Source organism: Calonectris borealis, unplaced genomic scaffold (genome assembly GCF_964195595.1).
Source record: "Calonectris borealis unplaced genomic scaffold, bCalBor7.hap1.2 HAP1_SCAFFOLD_151, whole genome shotgun sequence".
Lineage (NCBI taxonomy): Eukaryota > Metazoa > Chordata > Aves > Procellariiformes > Procellariidae > Calonectris > Calonectris borealis.
In genome coordinates, this window is record NW_027441537.1 from 1 (window position 1) to 15,842 (window position 15,842).

The window sequence follows — 15,842 nt, forward strand, 5'->3', positions numbered from 1 at the left end:
GCTGGTGTCGGAAAACGCCCCGTCCCTTCCTTACAGCACCGCTGCCGGGAGATAACCCCGTGAGGCTGCAGGACAAGGGCGCGCCGTAATCGGCATCTACGCTCACGGATCCGCCGCCACAGCTCCAGCCCTTGCGCTGCTGCTGCTGCTGCGCATCTCGCTCGCTTGGCCGATAAAGCTGAAAGTGAAGCGTAAAACTTTGAAGAGTAAAATGAAAAAGAAAGAACAAATCTCAGCAATTCATTTTATGTAAACGTACGCGCACCTTTTTAGCATACGTACAATGAGAAGGCTTGTACCGTAAAAGTATTTCATTTTCCTTTTGCGTTAATTGAAATTGCGTAGCTGTGAATTCATGCCGTTAAATTATCTACCTCCAAACTACACAGCTATCGTTTGACCAGGGGTTTTGCGTGCGTTACGTGACTAGGAGCGGCGCCGAGACCGATGATACCAAACTGCCGGGGAAAGGCGCCGTCGAAAGCGAGACAGAAATAAAGGACTTCAGAGCGCTCTGCCAAAAGATCGGGAAAAAAGCCCGTAACGTTCAGTTGCCTCTCTTTTGAAACGTTTAGAGCAACTACCCAACTGCTTAAGCACGCCTAATAAATTATACGCTACGGCTATTCGGCAGTTGCAGTTTAAACAACGCAAGTCAGTTTGGAAGTTATACAATTTTAACTTTCTTTTTAAAATTTCATTTACGATAGAAAAATCAGTGAGATAAGAGATCTCCCGTATGGTTTTACTCTTTTTTTTGGGGGGGGGTGGGGGGGGTGGGGGCAGGCGGTGGGGAATATCAAATCCCCGGTGCTGCAATACATCAGGCTACCAAAAAGGACTGGCAGGTTTGCTAACGCTGTTGGCCGTAGCCGAGCGTGCGGAGGAACGCGTCTTTACGATCTCTCGACCGTTACACCCGAGAACCAAAGATCAGCCGTACGTCGACTATCGGAAGACGTGCTGCGCTTGGGTCTGTGCAAGGAAATCGGCTTACCCCTTTTTTTTTTTTTCCAGAGAGAGAGAGCGAAAAGTCTCCTTGCGGATGACTTCTACTGCCGAGCACGTCATCTCTGAAGATCCATTCTGATGGGAAGTTCGTAAAAGGCAACTCCTTTGAACGAGAAAGATTTCCATTCTGGAAAATCTCTTTCCACCCAAAGTCAAAATTACGCGCTGCAGGTTAAGGAAAAAGGACGCGACAGAAGCAGTAACTCACCAAAACCGCATCAGGACTCTCTGTCGCTAGTTACGAGGCTGCTACCGCTTCTCGGGAAAGCCTGGAAAACGCACCGAAGCGACACCGATTTGTCCCGTGTTGTCCGCGCCTCTTCTTTGACCTTGATTGCTTTTAGCACAGATGCTAGCATCTCAGTAAGGTGTTCGAGTGCTCCTGTAAGGCATTTTAAACACTGACTGACTGAAAAAGCCTAAAGCTTTTATCGTGAAAACAAAGCCTGTTTCTCCCGAACATCCCAACTCTTACAAACGGTTCCTTTCCTCTTCTAGTCCAACGTTATTTTCACAGCACCCTTTCATAGCAAGCGCACAGAAACAGAAGACCGTGCTTGCAGGAAGAGAAAACAGACGGAGGGCAGCAAGCTTTGCATAGGCGTACCACGCTCCAGAACAGACCTCCTTTATTTTTAGTATTCGCGTTAAAATATTTCACATTAAAAAATCACATAGAAGGAGAGCTGCCACGTTCCTCGTGTTAACTGTAAAGTCCGTGCTACAAGCACCTTAGGAAAAATGCAGACACGTATCACAGGCCTACCTTGTACTTGCAGACCACTAGGGATCCTTTCCATCTGTCTCGTACTTTCACGGCAGTTGACGTTCTGCTGAGAGGAAAGGAAAAAAAAAACAAACAACGTTTAGCACAAAGCTTCCTTTGCCGTGAAGAGAACAACTGAGTGGAGGAGAAAGTATTTGGCATCGTCTTTGGTGCAGTTGTTGAGACAGGCCACTAGAACTTCTGCACGTTTTAGACAACCGTGCCTTTTTTTTGGCTCATCGGCAGCTTTAGTTTCGCTAGAACTCACTTTCCTAGAGACGCGCAGGTGACGGGCACAGGTACCTACGTACGTTTTCTCAAGCCTAAGTAGAGCCGCGATTTCCTCACCCGATACGTCCCAAGTGGAGTATTTTTGTTAAAGAGTACGGCAACCCATCCGTCCTCGCAAACTCGCTGCGAAAGAGGAATCCTTTTTTCCAGGCCGTTTCTCCAAACAGTCGAGATCTTTGAAAACCGCAGTTGTTTTAAAACATTTGGAGCACGTTGCCAAACAACGCTTGGCAGCAAGACTTTGACGTGTTTGACGCACGCAAATCTGGGGTAACTCGCTACTTGCTTCCTGTTGTCGTTGTTCTTCCTTCAGAAATTCTACTTGTAGCCAAGTTATTCGCTACTGGTTCAAGCATTTACCTTCCAGCTATTACCAGCGCGTTTACACAGGCGAGGAACTAAATCGCTCTTCTAAAACTACCCGAGTGAAAATGACAGCCACGAAAGAGGAGTGACAGAGAAGGAAAGGAGAGGTCAGGCAGCAAGAGAGCTCTGCAGGCTGCCACCAGTCAACATCGCACTCTTAAGGAAAAACAAACAAACAAACAAACAAACAAAAAACCAAACAAAAAAAACCCCAAAACACACAAACACAAAAACCAACAACAAAACAAAACTTTGACGTTGTACCTTTCTTTTCTTTTGGAGCTCGTCCCTGTCTCAGCTGATCGTCTCGACAGAGCACAAAGTGCAGATGATCCGTATCCCGATGACATCTGCACGCGATGAACACGTGTTCAGAAATAGTCCAGATCTGTAAGACTGGTGTCATTTGTGTGGTTCCAAGCATCATAACTCCATTTTACTGACCAATGCATTTGTGAGGAAACTAAGTAGCTTTTAAACGTAGCCTCTCCTTGGGGAGAAAAATGCGTTAGGGAGTGAAAAAAAGGATGATTCAGAGCTCCCAACCATGACGGAGCAGCGGGAAAACTAATGAAAGTGAAGACCAACAGCAGCAACGTGAAGCGGCATTTGGCTTCAATTCTGATCACGTACTTAAGCGGCTCTCCAAGTCTATACCTCCATCCTATGAACGACTAGCCCTTTTTTGGAAGGACCAACTTTTGTCCTTCAAAGTGCTAGATTGAAGACTCCTCTGAACAGAATGTGGATTGAGCCACAGGACAACATGCCATCGACGCTCTAATGAAAAAAAAATCACGTAAAAATCAAGTTGAAATATCAGCTTCCATCGTGTCTCATTCATTACGTTTCTAGTAGTACCTGGGTGCTCCAAAATTCACTCTCCTGACACCACGTAGTACTACAAATTGAGTTACGCAGGTAAAAATAAAAGGCTCTTTCCAACCTGCCCGTAAAATCAGTACGAACAAACAGAAGAGAAACACTTGACCCTAAAGAAGGTCACAGGCAGCTCTTAATTTATCGTAGGTGAAAGCTCATTCTTTTCCCTGAAAGGAAAACGCTCGTAACTACCCAGGGACCGATTCGGGAACGAGGCACGCGCGCTCTGTTAACGGCAACTGTTCATCAGCTTTTCTGCACCGGCACAAATTTGCCTTTTCCCTGGGTTTGACGTGGAGCACCTGCAGCGTCCTTGAACGCGCCAATGTTTCTCCCCGCTCCCCCGGCCCCCCACGTGCCATTACCTGAGCAGCAAGCGGCATCAGCCACGCAGGATTTTCTTCACGTGACGCAGAAGGTGACGCTGGGAAAAGAGGAGGCACAAAATGAACCTGTTTGTCACACCCAGCCAACGGTGAAAACCCAGGGAAGGATTCTGCCGTGCGGGGCCGGGCTGTGCACCCCCGGAGCTCCAGCCGGCCGGTTTCGCTCCCCTTTGCCGGGTACCGGGGAGACACCGCCGCCTCGTGCTGCCGCCTGCCCCCCGGGGAGAGCCGGGGGACCCCCACCTCACTTCAGCCCTCGGGAACGGGTCCGGGAGAGACCCTCCACGCAAAGAGAGCGGATCCACGCGTGGCGTGGATTTAATCCCCGAGGGAAGAGGCCGGGCTCCCCGCTGGCAGAAGGACAACTCGCCTCCCTGCCGCTCGGAGCGCCTTGCCGGGGACAGCCCTGCCTGCGCCTGGCTGCTCTTCAGCCGTGCTGGGAGTGCAGTCTGGCCGACGGATGCTCCGGCAAACAGACACGGCAGCGAATCGCAGCTCCCGCTCGTTACAGCTGCTGGTAATTTTGCCTCTGGCTAAGGCATGCCCCAGACAGCGGACACCTCGTCTCGTTCCAGCTCCTGCTTGCTACGGTTCCGGCTAATCGAAGCTCCAGCTCTGCACCGTTGATTTCAGCTCCTTCTCCTTACAAGCTCCAGCTATTTGCAACAGCCTGGGCTTTTGACAAGGTCGTAAACCAACCGCCGTCAAAACTCGACTATTAGGATTAAATATCATAGTTGGACATTGTATAAGCATTAATGAGTTTGTACGACTAATTAGTTAATAACTATTCTAAGCAGTCGACAAGCAAGAGCTGGACTCGAAGAGGGCGTGCGGGGTCTGAAAAGCAGAGACCGCCTCTTCCCCCCAGAGACCACCGCAGACGTTGAGTTGGGCCTGGTGCATGCCGGCCTCCCGCACTTCGGGGTCCAGCAGGACCAGACCCGCCCCCCCCCCCCCCCCCCCCAGAGAGGGTCCACACACCCTGCCCACCCCCTGCTTTCCCCTGCAGCCCCCAATGCCCTCCCACCCCCCCGCACAAACGGCCAAACCGGCTTCTGCTTTAGGCCCCCAAACCAGCTCACTTAGCGCCCATTTCTGAGCCCAAAAACCCAGCTGCTGCGCCTCTTCTCAAGTCCCAAAGGTGCCCCCGGGGAGGGCAAGCGCTTGCGTGATGCTTCGGGCAGAAACGGGGCTGAAAGGTCCGATCCCGGTGCCGGGGGAGCAGAGGCGAGCTGGCTGGGACCAGCTTTTGCTCCTGGAACAACCCCAGGTCCCTGCTCCGAGGTCCTCCCCTTGGGGCCCTGGGGCGGACCTGTCCCTCCCCTTCAAATGCTGCAGGAGTTTCGGGGGCAGAAGGCCGTTTCTAAGCCCTCTCTCCAGCAGCTCCTCCCTCGACTCGGCCCGCGAAGCCCCCAGTCTGCCTGCAAGGAGGGCTGGGGGGTCCCCGGCCCCACGGGGCGACAGTGGGGACTCGCAGGGAGGGTCTGTTTGCACACAGCGCCCCGCCCCGGCCCACTGCGCGGCCCCCCTAGGGCACGCAGCCCCCCCCCCAACTCCCCACTCCCCAGATGCTCACAGCCCCTCCCCCGCCTGGAGCCCCCCCAGACCCTGTCCCCGGAGCCTGCAGAACCGCCCCCCCCCCGCCACAGCCCGGCTCCCCGGGCCCGCGGCCCCTCACACTCACGCTGCGCCGCCGCCTCGGTGCAGAGCCCGCCGCGCGGCCCGTTGGAATACCGTCCGCAACCAATCAGCGCGCGGCTCCACCGGGCCGCCCGCGCGAGGCACGCCGGGAGTTGTAGTCCCCACCCGGGACCGCGCATGCGCACGGCGCCCGGGGACCGCGCATGCGCACGGCGCCCCGGGGACCGCGCATGCGCACGGCGCCCCGGGGACCGCGCATGCGCACGGCTCGCAGCCCCTCCCCAGCGTTTGCAATCACTTCCCAGCCCCAGGACCCCCGGAGCTCACAGCACCCGACCATACCATTTTCCAGCCCCCTGGAAGCCCCACTCTCAAGTCCCGCCAGGACCCACAGCCCCACTCCCCAGCTCCTTGGGGGACCTTGATCTCGATGGTCCGGGAGTCCTCCAGGGGTACTCTCTGGTCTGGACGTCCGTCTCTATGATCCGGCGTTCCTCCAGGAGTACTCTCTAGGCCGGACTTTGCTCTCTATGGTCCGGCAGTCCTCCAGGGGGTACTCTCTAGGCCGGACTCTGCTCTCTATGGTCCGGCAGTCCTCCGGGGGTACTCTCTAGGCCGGACTTTGCTCTCTATGGTCCGGCAGTCCTCCAGGGGGTACTCTCTAGGCCGGACTCTGCTCTCTATGGTCCGGCAGTCCTCCAGGGGGTACTCTCTAGGCCGGACTCTGCTCTCTATGGTCCGGCAGTCCTCCGGGGGTACTCTCAAGGCCGGACTCTGCTCTCTATGGTCCGGCAGTCCTCCAGGGGGTACTCTCTAGGCCGGACTCTGCTCTCTATGGTCCGGCAGTCCTCCAGGGGGTACTCTCTAGGCCGGACTCTGCTCTCTATGGTCCGGCAGTCCTCCAGGGGGTACTCTCTAGGCCGGACTCTGCTCTCTATGGTCCGGCAGTCCTCCAGGGGGTACTCTCTAGGCCGGACTCTGCTCTCTATGGTCCGGCAGTCCTCCAGGGGGTACTCTCTAGGCCGGACTTTGCTCTCTATGGTCCGGCAGTCCTCCAGCTGTACTCTCTAGGCCGCACATTTTCCTCTATGGTGCGGAAGTCCCCCGGCTACATTCTATGCGTCTGGACCTCCGTCTCTATGGTCCGGAAGTCCTCCAGGGGGTACTCTCTAGGCCGGACTCTGCTCTCTATGGTCAGGCAGTCCTCCAGGGGGTACTCTCTAGGCCGGACTCTGCTCTCTATGGTCCGGCAGTCCTCCGGGGGTACTCTCTAGGCCGGACTCTGCTCTCTATGGTCCGGCAGTCCTCCAGGGGGTACTCTCTAGGCCGGACTCTGCTCTCTATGGTCCGGCAGTCCTCCAGGGGGTACTCTCTAGGCCGGACTCTGCTCTCTATGGTCCGGCAGTCCTCCAGGGGGTACTCTCTAGGCCGGACTCTGCTCTCTATGGTCCGGCAGTCCTCCAGGGGGTACTCTCTAGGCCGGACTCTGCTCTCTATGGTCCGGCAGTCCTCCAGGGGGTACTCTCTAGGCCGGACTCTGCTCTCTATGGTCCGGCAGTCCTCCAGGGGGTACTCTCTAGGCCGGACTCTGCTCTCTATGGTCCGGCAGTCCTCCAGGGGGTACTCTCTAGGCCGGACTCTGCTCTCTATGGTCCGGCAGTCCTCCAGGGGGTACTCTCTAGGCCGGACTCTGCTCTCTATGGTCCGGCAGTCCTCCAGGGGGTACTCTCTAGGCCGGACTCTGCTCTCTATGGTCCGGCAGTCCTCCAGGGGGTACTCTCTAGGCCGGACTCTGCTCTCTATGGTCCGGCAGTCCTCCAGGGGGTACTCTCTAGGCCGGACTTTGCTCTCTATGGTCCGGCAGTCCTCCAGCTGTACTCTCTAGGCCGCACATTTTCCTCTATGGTGCGGAAGTCCCCCGGCTACATTCTATGCGTCTGGACCTCCGTCTCTATGGTCCGGAAGTCCTCCAGGTGTACTCTCCGGCCCGGCAGTCCGCCATCTCTATGGTCCGGGAGTCCTCCAGCTATACTCTCTGGTCTGGACTGGTCTGGGCTCTATGGTCCGGAAGTCCTCCAGCCCCTCTCCCCGACCCCCTAGGGCTCGCGGCCCCCCCCGGCCCCCCCGGGATGCACAGCCCCACTCCTCGGCCCCCTCGGGGGTCCGCAGCCCCCCCAGTCCCCCTCCCCAGATGCTCACAGGGGGAAAGGAACGGCTCGGCCTCAAGCTCTGCGGGCTGCCTGTGGCCCCTGCAGAGCCCACGATCCTCGGCAGCCCACACGCGGGGCGAAGCTCACAGCCCGAGAAGGAGTCACGGGGTGCCGCCGCTCCTGCCACAACCCTCCTTCCCAGCCTGCTGCTGGAGCACAAGGCACTTGAAAGCAGCAGGAAAGAACAAGGAGGGCCTCGCAAGATGGCAGGAATAACGCGGGCAGCCTAAAGCGTTTAGCCAGGCAGGGCTTGCCACTCACCTTGTGCCGTGGTTGAATCCCAGCCGGCAACTCAGCACCACACAACCGCTCACTCGCTGCCCCCTCAGCGGGAGGGGGGAGAGAATTGGAGGGGCAAAAGTGAAAAAACTCCACTTGTAAGGGAAAGGGGGAGGGGAAAAAAACCCCAAACAACAGAGAGAAAAACCCCAGACAGACAAGCGGTACAAACGAAAACAAGGGCTCGCCGCCAACCGCCCGATGCCCAGCCAGCCGCAGCCCAGCAGCGGCCCCCCCGCCAACCGCCCCCCGAGTTTTATTTCCTGACGTCATAGGGCCTGGAACACCCCCTGGGTCCGCCGGGGTCAGCTCTCCCAGCGGTGCCCCCTCCCAGGCCCTCGCGCACCCCCAGCCCGCTCGCCGGCAGGGCGGGGCGAGGAGCAGCACAGCCCCCGGCGCCGTGCAAGCGCTGCGCAGCGGGAACTCACGCAGCCCCGCGTCACCGACGCCGTTTTCAGCACAAACCCAAAACGCAGGAGGAGGGCGAGCGGGGTGGGAGCGGGGGGCGGGGGAGCGGGAGGGGGGTGCCAGAGTTTGGGCGGGGGGCAACGGGCAGGTTGGCGGGGCAGGCAGCACCCCAGGGGTCCGGGCCCCTCAAATGGCTGCTGTTTCACCCCAAAGCTTCCCCAAATCGGGGGGTTTTTTGCTTTTCTATAATATCAAAACTGGGGTTTTTTCCTTTTCCAAAATATTCCACTTGGAGGTTTTTCAACGCTTTTTCACAACAAAAATTGGCGATTTTTGCTTTTTCGTTTTGTGCATGAAAATGGGGGTTTTTTTGCTTTCCGGCTGCCCAAATCCTGGTGGATTTGGCTTTCCCGGGAGCTCCAAGTTGGGTATTTTTCCCCAAAAAATGCGGGGTTTTTTTTTCCCCACCCCTTGCAGGCCCCGAATTAGGGGTTTTGTGGTGTTTTTATGCCGTGGCAGCAGGTCCCGCTCTGTGTGCACGGCCCTGCAGGGGAAAGTCCCTGTTGGGGGAACTGGCCCCCAATCAGGATGGGAAAAGGTGGAAAAGGAGAACAGGGAAGAGGCAGCTTTTGAAAGCGCTTTTGTATCTTCAATAGAGAGGTGTTTCGGGGGGGGGGGGGGGGGGGGGGGGTGAAGCGTTTTTAAATCCTTTCTATAAACAGGGTTTCTTTGCATTTTAAAAACCTTATCTATCATAGACGTTTACGCTTAACGTATTTACACATACCTCTATATGTATATTTAGTGAATATATTTATGTTTCACTTATACCCCCCTATTTCCCACTCATTATATATAATACCTGCTCAGACTAGATATCTGTCGACTTACATATTTTGACACTTAAATGTCTTTATAGACTTCTCTATTTAAACTTACGTATATTTACACTTATCTCTTTATAGACTTAGATTTTAGACTTAGATACCTATTTACACTTATAGATCATCTCTTAGATTACATACAATGCCTATTTAGGCTCTCTACATAACACGTAGTGAGTGTAGACAGCGGTATCTATTCAGACTTTTTTCTATTTTCAATTCCTTCATACATAAAATATATCATCCCTTTTGCATTTGGAAGTGCTTTCTTTTTTAATTTATATAGACGTGAGTTCTTTTTGTATTTTAAAACCCTATATACGTCTTCCGAATTTTTTTCTGCTCTAAAATCCTTTATATAATAGGGCAGATATAGGTTCCTATTTTGAAATCCTTGTATACGTATAAAGGAATATTATTTTTCCATATATAGAACAAGGAGAGATTTTTCTCTATTTCGAGGCCTCACAGATAGATTTACAGTTTTTTAAAAATTTTTGAACCCCCCCAGGAATTATCAGGCATTTTTGGGCTGTGACCCCCTTTTTGGGGGGGGGACGGGACCCCCCCTTCCCCACTCACCTGCTCCTCCACGGCATCATCAGCCCGCCGGTGATGTTGGGGTGCCCCAAATGACATCATCACCCCTCCAGGCCCCCAAACCCCCCTTTTTATTCAGCCCCCAAAAAGGCACAACAGGAGGGAAACGGCCCCAACCGGCGGCTCGTTACGTCAATAATGCCGTTGGCATATGTACGCACGCACCCCCGCCAAAAAGGGGGGCTCCGCTAGAAAGATAAAGGAGGGGCAGCCCCCCCAAACGCTTGCAGCCCCCCCTTAGCCCCCGTCCCGCAGGCTGGCAGCCGGCCCCTTACCCTCAGCACGCCCAACGACCGGCAGGCAAACCCGGGCCGGGGGTCTCTCCTGAGCACCACGGGACGCTTACAGCGAGGCATCTGAAAAACAAAAATCCCAACGGATATATTTCAGCACGTTAAAAAAAACAGCACCGAAGGCAGCAGAGGAATTCGGTCAGGACAAGGGAGAGGGTAGCAGTCGAGCTAAAGGAGGGTGCCAGGCAAACGGGTGTCCTGGTTTCGGCTGGGATAGGGTTAAATTTCTTCCTAGTGCTGTGTTTTGGATTTAGTAGGAGGAGAACGTTGATAACACCCTGATGTTTTCAGTTGTTGCTAAGTGCCCTCCTAGTCCAAGGACAGCTCCCGTGCCTACTGACTGAGCTAGGTACACAAGGTGGGAGGGAACACAGCCAGGACAGCCAGCCCAGCTGGCCAACGGGGTATTCCATACCATGTGACGTCATGCTCAGTATATGAAGGGTAGGCGTGATCCAGGAAGTACCGATCACTACTTGGTTATCAGTCAGCGCGGGCGGTGAGCAACTGCATTGTGCATCACTCATTTTGTATATTTTATCATTATCATCATTATTTTCCCTTTTTTTCCCTGTTCTATTAAACTGTCTTTACCTCAACCCACGAGTTTTTCCTCACTCTTACCCTTCCGATTCTCTCCCCGTCCCGCTGGGGGTGGGGGGAGTGAGTGAGCGGCTGCGTGGTATTTGGCTGCCTGCCGGGTTAAACCACGACAACGGGTCAGCTCGAAATACAACGCGGCCTTTAAAAGCTCGAGCGATTCGAACGCTTAAAATCCGCGTGAGGACTAATTGACGCGATTCTGAACGCGTCCTTCGCAGAGAAGTAAACGCTCTCGCTGGTGTCGGAAAACGCCCCGTCCCTTCCTTACAGCACCGCTGCCGGGAGATAACCCCGTGAGGCTGCAGGACAAGGGCGCGCCGTAATCGGCATCTACGCTCACGGATCCGCCGCCACAGCTCCAGCCCTTGCGCTGCTGCTGCTGCTGCGCATCTCGCTCGCTTGGCCGATAAAGCTGAAAGTGAAGCGTAAAACTTTGAAGAGTAAAATGAAAAAGAAAGAACAAATCTCAGCAATTCATTTTATGTAAACGTACGCGCACCTTTTTAGCATACGTACAATGAGAAGGCTTGTACCGTAAAAGTATTTCATTTTCCTTTTGCGTTAATTGAAATTGCGTAGCTGTGAATTCATGCCGTTAAATTATCTACCTCCAAACTACACAGCTATCGTTTGACCAGGGGTTTTGCGTGCGTTACGTGACTAGGAGCGGCGCCGAGACCGATGATACCAAACTGCCGGGGAAAGGCGCCGTCGAAAGCGAGACAGAAATAAAGGACTTCAGAGCGCTCTGCCAAAAGATCGGGAAAAAAGCCCGTAACGTTCAGTTGCCTCTCTTTTGAAACGTTTAGAGCAACTACCCAACTGCTTAAGCACGCCTAATAAATTATACGCTACGGCTATTCGGCAGTTGCAGTTTAAACAACGCAAGTCAGTTTGGAAGTTATACAATTTTAACTTTCTTTTTAAAATTTCATTTACGATAGAAAAATCAGTGAGATAAGAGATCTCCCGTATGGTTTTACTCTTTTTTTTGGGGGGGGGTGGGGGGGGTGGGGGCAGGCGGTGGGGAATATCAAATCCCCGGTGCTGCAATACATCAGGCTACCAAAAAGGACTGGCAGGTTTGCTAACGCTGTTGGCCGTAGCCGAGCGTGCGGAGGAACGCGTCTTTACGATCTCTCGACCGTTACACCCGAGAACCAAAGATCAGCCGTACGTCGACTATCGGAAGACGTGCTGCGCTTGGGTCTGTGCAAGGAAATCGGCTTACCCCTTTTTTTTTTTTTCCAGAGAGAGAGAGCGAAAAGTCTCCTTGCGGATGACTTCTACTGCCGAGCACGTCATCTCTGAAGATCCATTCTGATGGGAAGTTCGTAAAAGGCAACTCCTTTGAACGAGAAAGATTTCCATTCTGGAAAATCTCTTTCCACCCAAAGTCAAAATTACGCGCTGCAGGTTAAGGAAAAAGGACGCGACAGAAGCAGTAACTCACCAAAACCGCATCAGGACTCTCTGTCGCTAGTTACGAGGCTGCTACCGCTTCTCGGGAAAGCCTGGAAAACGCACCGAAGCGACACCGATTTGTCCCGTGTTGTCCGCGCCTCTTCTTTGACCTTGATTGCTTTTAGCACAGATGCTAGCATCTCAGTAAGGTGTTCGAGTGCTCCTGTAAGGCATTTTAAACACTGACTGACTGAAAAAGCCTAAAGCTTTTATCGTGAAAACAAAGCCTGTTTCTCCCGAACATCCCAACTCTTACAAACGGTTCCTTTCCTCTTCTAGTCCAACGTTATTTTCACAGCACCCTTTCATAGCAAGCGCACAGAAACAGAAGACCGTGCTTGCAGGAAGAGAAAACAGACGGAGGGCAGCAAGCTTTGCATAGGCGTACCACGCTCCAGAACAGACCTCCTTTATTTTTAGTATTCGCGTTAAAATATTTCACATTAAAAAATCACATAGAAGGAGAGCTGCCACGTTCCTCGTGTTAACTGTAAAGTCCGTGCTACAAGCACCTTAGGAAAAATGCAGACACGTATCACAGGCCTACCTTGTACTTGCAGACCACTAGGGATCCTTTCCATCTGTCTCGTACTTTCACGGCAGTTGACGTTCTGCTGAGAGGAAAGGAAAAAAAAAACAAACAACGTTTAGCACAAAGCTTCCTTTGCCGTGAAGAGAACAACTGAGTGGAGGAGAAAGTATTTGGCATCGTCTTTGGTGCAGTTGTTGAGACAGGCCACTAGAACTTCTGCACGTTTTAGACAACCGTGCCTTTTTTTTGGCTCATCGGCAGCTTTAGTTTCGCTAGAACTCACTTTCCTAGAGACGCGCAGGTGACGGGCACAGGTACCTACGTACGTTTTCTCAAGCCTAAGTAGAGCCGCGATTTCCTCACCCGATACGTCCCAAGTGGAGTATTTTTGTTAAAGAGTACGGCAACCCATCCGTCCTCGCAAACTCGCTGCGAAAGAGGAATCCTTTTTTCCAGGCCGTTTCTCCAAACAGTCGAGATCTTTGAAAACCGCAGTTGTTTTAAAACATTTGGAGCACGTTGCCAAACAACGCTTGGCAGCAAGACTTTGACGTGTTTGACGCACGCAAATCTGGGGTAACTCGCTACTTGCTTCCTGTTGTCGTTGTTCTTCCTTCAGAAATTCTACTTGTAGCCAAGTTATTCGCTACTGGTTCAAGCATTTACCTTCCAGCTATTACCAGCGCGTTTACACAGGCGAGGAACTAAATCGCTCTTCTAAAACTACCCGAGTGAAAATGACAGCCACGAAAGAGGAGTGACAGAGAAGGAAAGGAGAGGTCAGGCAGCAAGAGAGCTCTGCAGGCTGCCACCAGTCAACATCGCACTCTTAAGGAAAAACAAACAAACAAACAAACAAACAAAAAACCAAACAAAAAAAACCCCAAAACACACAAACACAAAAACCAACAACAAAACAAAACTTTGACGTTGTACCTTTCTTTTCTTTTGGAGCTCGTCCCTGTCTCAGCTGATCGTCTCGACAGAGCACAAAGTGCAGATGATCCGTATCCCGATGACATCTGCACGCGATGAACACGTGTTCAGAAATAGTCCAGATCTGTAAGACTGGTGTCATTTGTGTGGTTCCAAGCATCATAACTCCATTTTACTGACCAATGCATTTGTGAGGAAACTAAGTAGCTTTTAAACGTAGCCTCTCCTTGGGGAGAAAAATGCGTTAGGGAGTGAAAAAAAGGATGATTCAGAGCTCCCAACCATGACGGAGCAGCGGGAAAACTAATGAAAGTGAAGACCAACAGCAGCAACGTGAAGCGGCATTTGGCCTTCAATTCTGATCACGTACTTAAGCGGCTCTCCAAGTCTATACCTCCATCTATGAACGACTAAGCCCTTTTTGGAAGGACCAACTTTTGTCCTTCAAAGTGCTAGATTGAAGACTCCACTGAACAGAATGTGGACTTGAGCCACAGGACACGTGCCATCGACGCTCTAATGAAAAAAAAATCAAGTAAAAATAAAGTTGAAATTCAGCTTTCCATCGTGTCTCATTCATTACGTTTCTAGTAGTACCTGGGTGCTCCAAAATTCACTCTCCTGACACCACGTAGTACTACAAATTGAGTTACGCAGGTAAAAATAAAAGGCTCTTTCCAACCTGCCCGTAAAATCAGTACGAACAAACAGAAGAGAAACACTTGACCCTAAAGAAGGTCACAGGCAGCTCTTAATTTATCGTAGGTGAAAGCTCATTCTTTTCCCTGAAAGGAAAACGCTCGTAACTACCCAGGGACCGATTCGGGAACGAGGCACGCGCGCTCTGTTAACGGCAACTGTTCATCAGTTTTTCTGCACCGGCACAAATTTGCCTTTTCCCTGGGTTTGACGTGGAGCACCTGCAGCGTCCTTGAACGCGCCAATGTTTCTCCCCGCTCCCCCGGCCCCCCACGTGCCATTACCTGAGCAGCAAGCGGCATCAGCCACGCAGGATTTTCTTCACGTGACGCAGAAGGTGACGCTGGGAAAAGAGGAGGCACAAAATGAACCTGTTTGTCACACGCAGCCAACGGTGAAAACCCAGGGAAGGATTCTGCCGTGCGGGGCCGGGCTGTGCACCCCCGGAGCTCCAGCCGGCCGGTTTCGCTCCCCTTTGCCGGGTACCGGGGAGACACCGCCGCCTCGTGCTGCCGCCTGCCCCCCGGGGAGAGCCGGGGGACCCCCACCTCACTTCAGCCCTCGGGAACGGGTCCGGGAGAGACCCTCCACGCAAAGAGAGCGGATCCACGCGTGGCGTGGATTTAATCCCCGAGGGAAGAGGCCGGGCTCCCCGCTGGCAGAAGGACAACTCGCCTCCCTGCCGCTCGGAGCGCCTTGCCGGGGACAGCCCTGCCTGCGCCTGGCTGCTCTTCAGCCGTGCTGGGAGTGCAGTCTGGCCGACGGATGCTCCGGCAAACAGACACGGCAGCGAATCGCAGCTCCCGCTCGTTACAGCTGCTGGTAATTTTGCCTCTGGCTAAGGCATGCCCCAGACAGCGGACACCTCGTCTCGTTCCAGCTCCTGCTTGCTACGGTTCCGGCTAATCGAAGCTCCAGCTCTGCACCGTTGATTTCAGCTCCTTCTCCTTACAAGCTCCAGCTATTTGCAACAGCCTGGGCTTTTGACAAGGTCGTAAACCAACCGCCGTCAAAACTCGACTATTAGGATTAAATATCATAGTTGGACATTGTATAAGCATTAATGAGTTTGTACGACTAATTAGTTAATAACTATTCTAAGCAGTCGACAAGCAAGAGCTGGACTCGAAGAGGGCGTGCGGGGTCTGAAAAGCAGAGACCGCCTCTTCCCCCCAGAGACCACCGCAGACGTTGAGTTGGGCCTGGTGCATGCCGGCCTCCCGCACTTCGGGGTCCAGCAGGACCAGACCCGCCCCCCCCCCCCCCCCCCCAGAGAGGGTCCACACACCCTGCCCACCCCCTGCTTTCCCCTGCAGCCCCCAATGCCCTCCCACCCCCCCGCACAAACGGCCAAACCGGCTTCTGCTTTAGGCCCCCAAACCAGCTCACTTAGCGCCCATTTCTGAGCCCAAAAACCCAGCTGCTGCGCCTCTTCTCAAGTCCCAAAGGTGCCCCCGGGGAGGGCAAGCGCTTGCGTGATGCTTCGGGCAGAAACGGGGCTGAAAGGTCCGATCCCGGTGCCGGGGGAGCAGAGGCGAGCTGGCTGGGACCAGCTTTTGCTCCTGGAACAACCCCAGGTCCCTGCTCC

The 15,842-nt window shown here is 53.5% G+C and overlaps 2 long non-coding RNA genes across 4 annotated transcripts; both read right to left on the minus strand.

Moving 5' to 3' along the window:
* Positions 1-704: 704 nt before the first annotated feature.
* Positions 705-10,083, minus strand: LOC142077088 (uncharacterized). Of its 3 annotated transcripts, XR_012671541.1 has the most exons (6): positions 10,003-10,083; positions 3,682-3,740; positions 2,699-2,822; positions 1,778-1,844; positions 1,220-1,393; positions 760-1,114 (listed from the first exon to the last, which is right to left on the minus strand). It is a non-coding gene; the product is annotated as an uncharacterized LOC142077088 (long non-coding RNA). The 3 variants fall into 3 exon arrangements; XR_012671543.1 differs by lacking the exon at positions 10,003-10,083 and having other exon boundaries at positions 1,778-1,841; XR_012671542.1 differs by lacking the exons at positions 3,682-3,740; positions 10,003-10,083 and having other exon boundaries at positions 705-1,114; positions 1,778-1,841; positions 2,699-3,059.
* A 1,478-nt stretch (positions 10,084-11,561) lies between these two features.
* On the minus strand, positions 11,562-14,597 carry LOC142077089 (uncharacterized). The gene is made up of 5 exons (XR_012671544.1): positions 14,539-14,597; positions 13,556-13,679; positions 12,635-12,698; positions 12,077-12,250; positions 11,562-11,971 (listed from the first exon to the last, which is right to left on the minus strand). It is a non-coding gene; the product is annotated as an uncharacterized LOC142077089 (long non-coding RNA).
* Between the last annotated feature and the right edge of the window lie 1,245 nt (positions 14,598-15,842).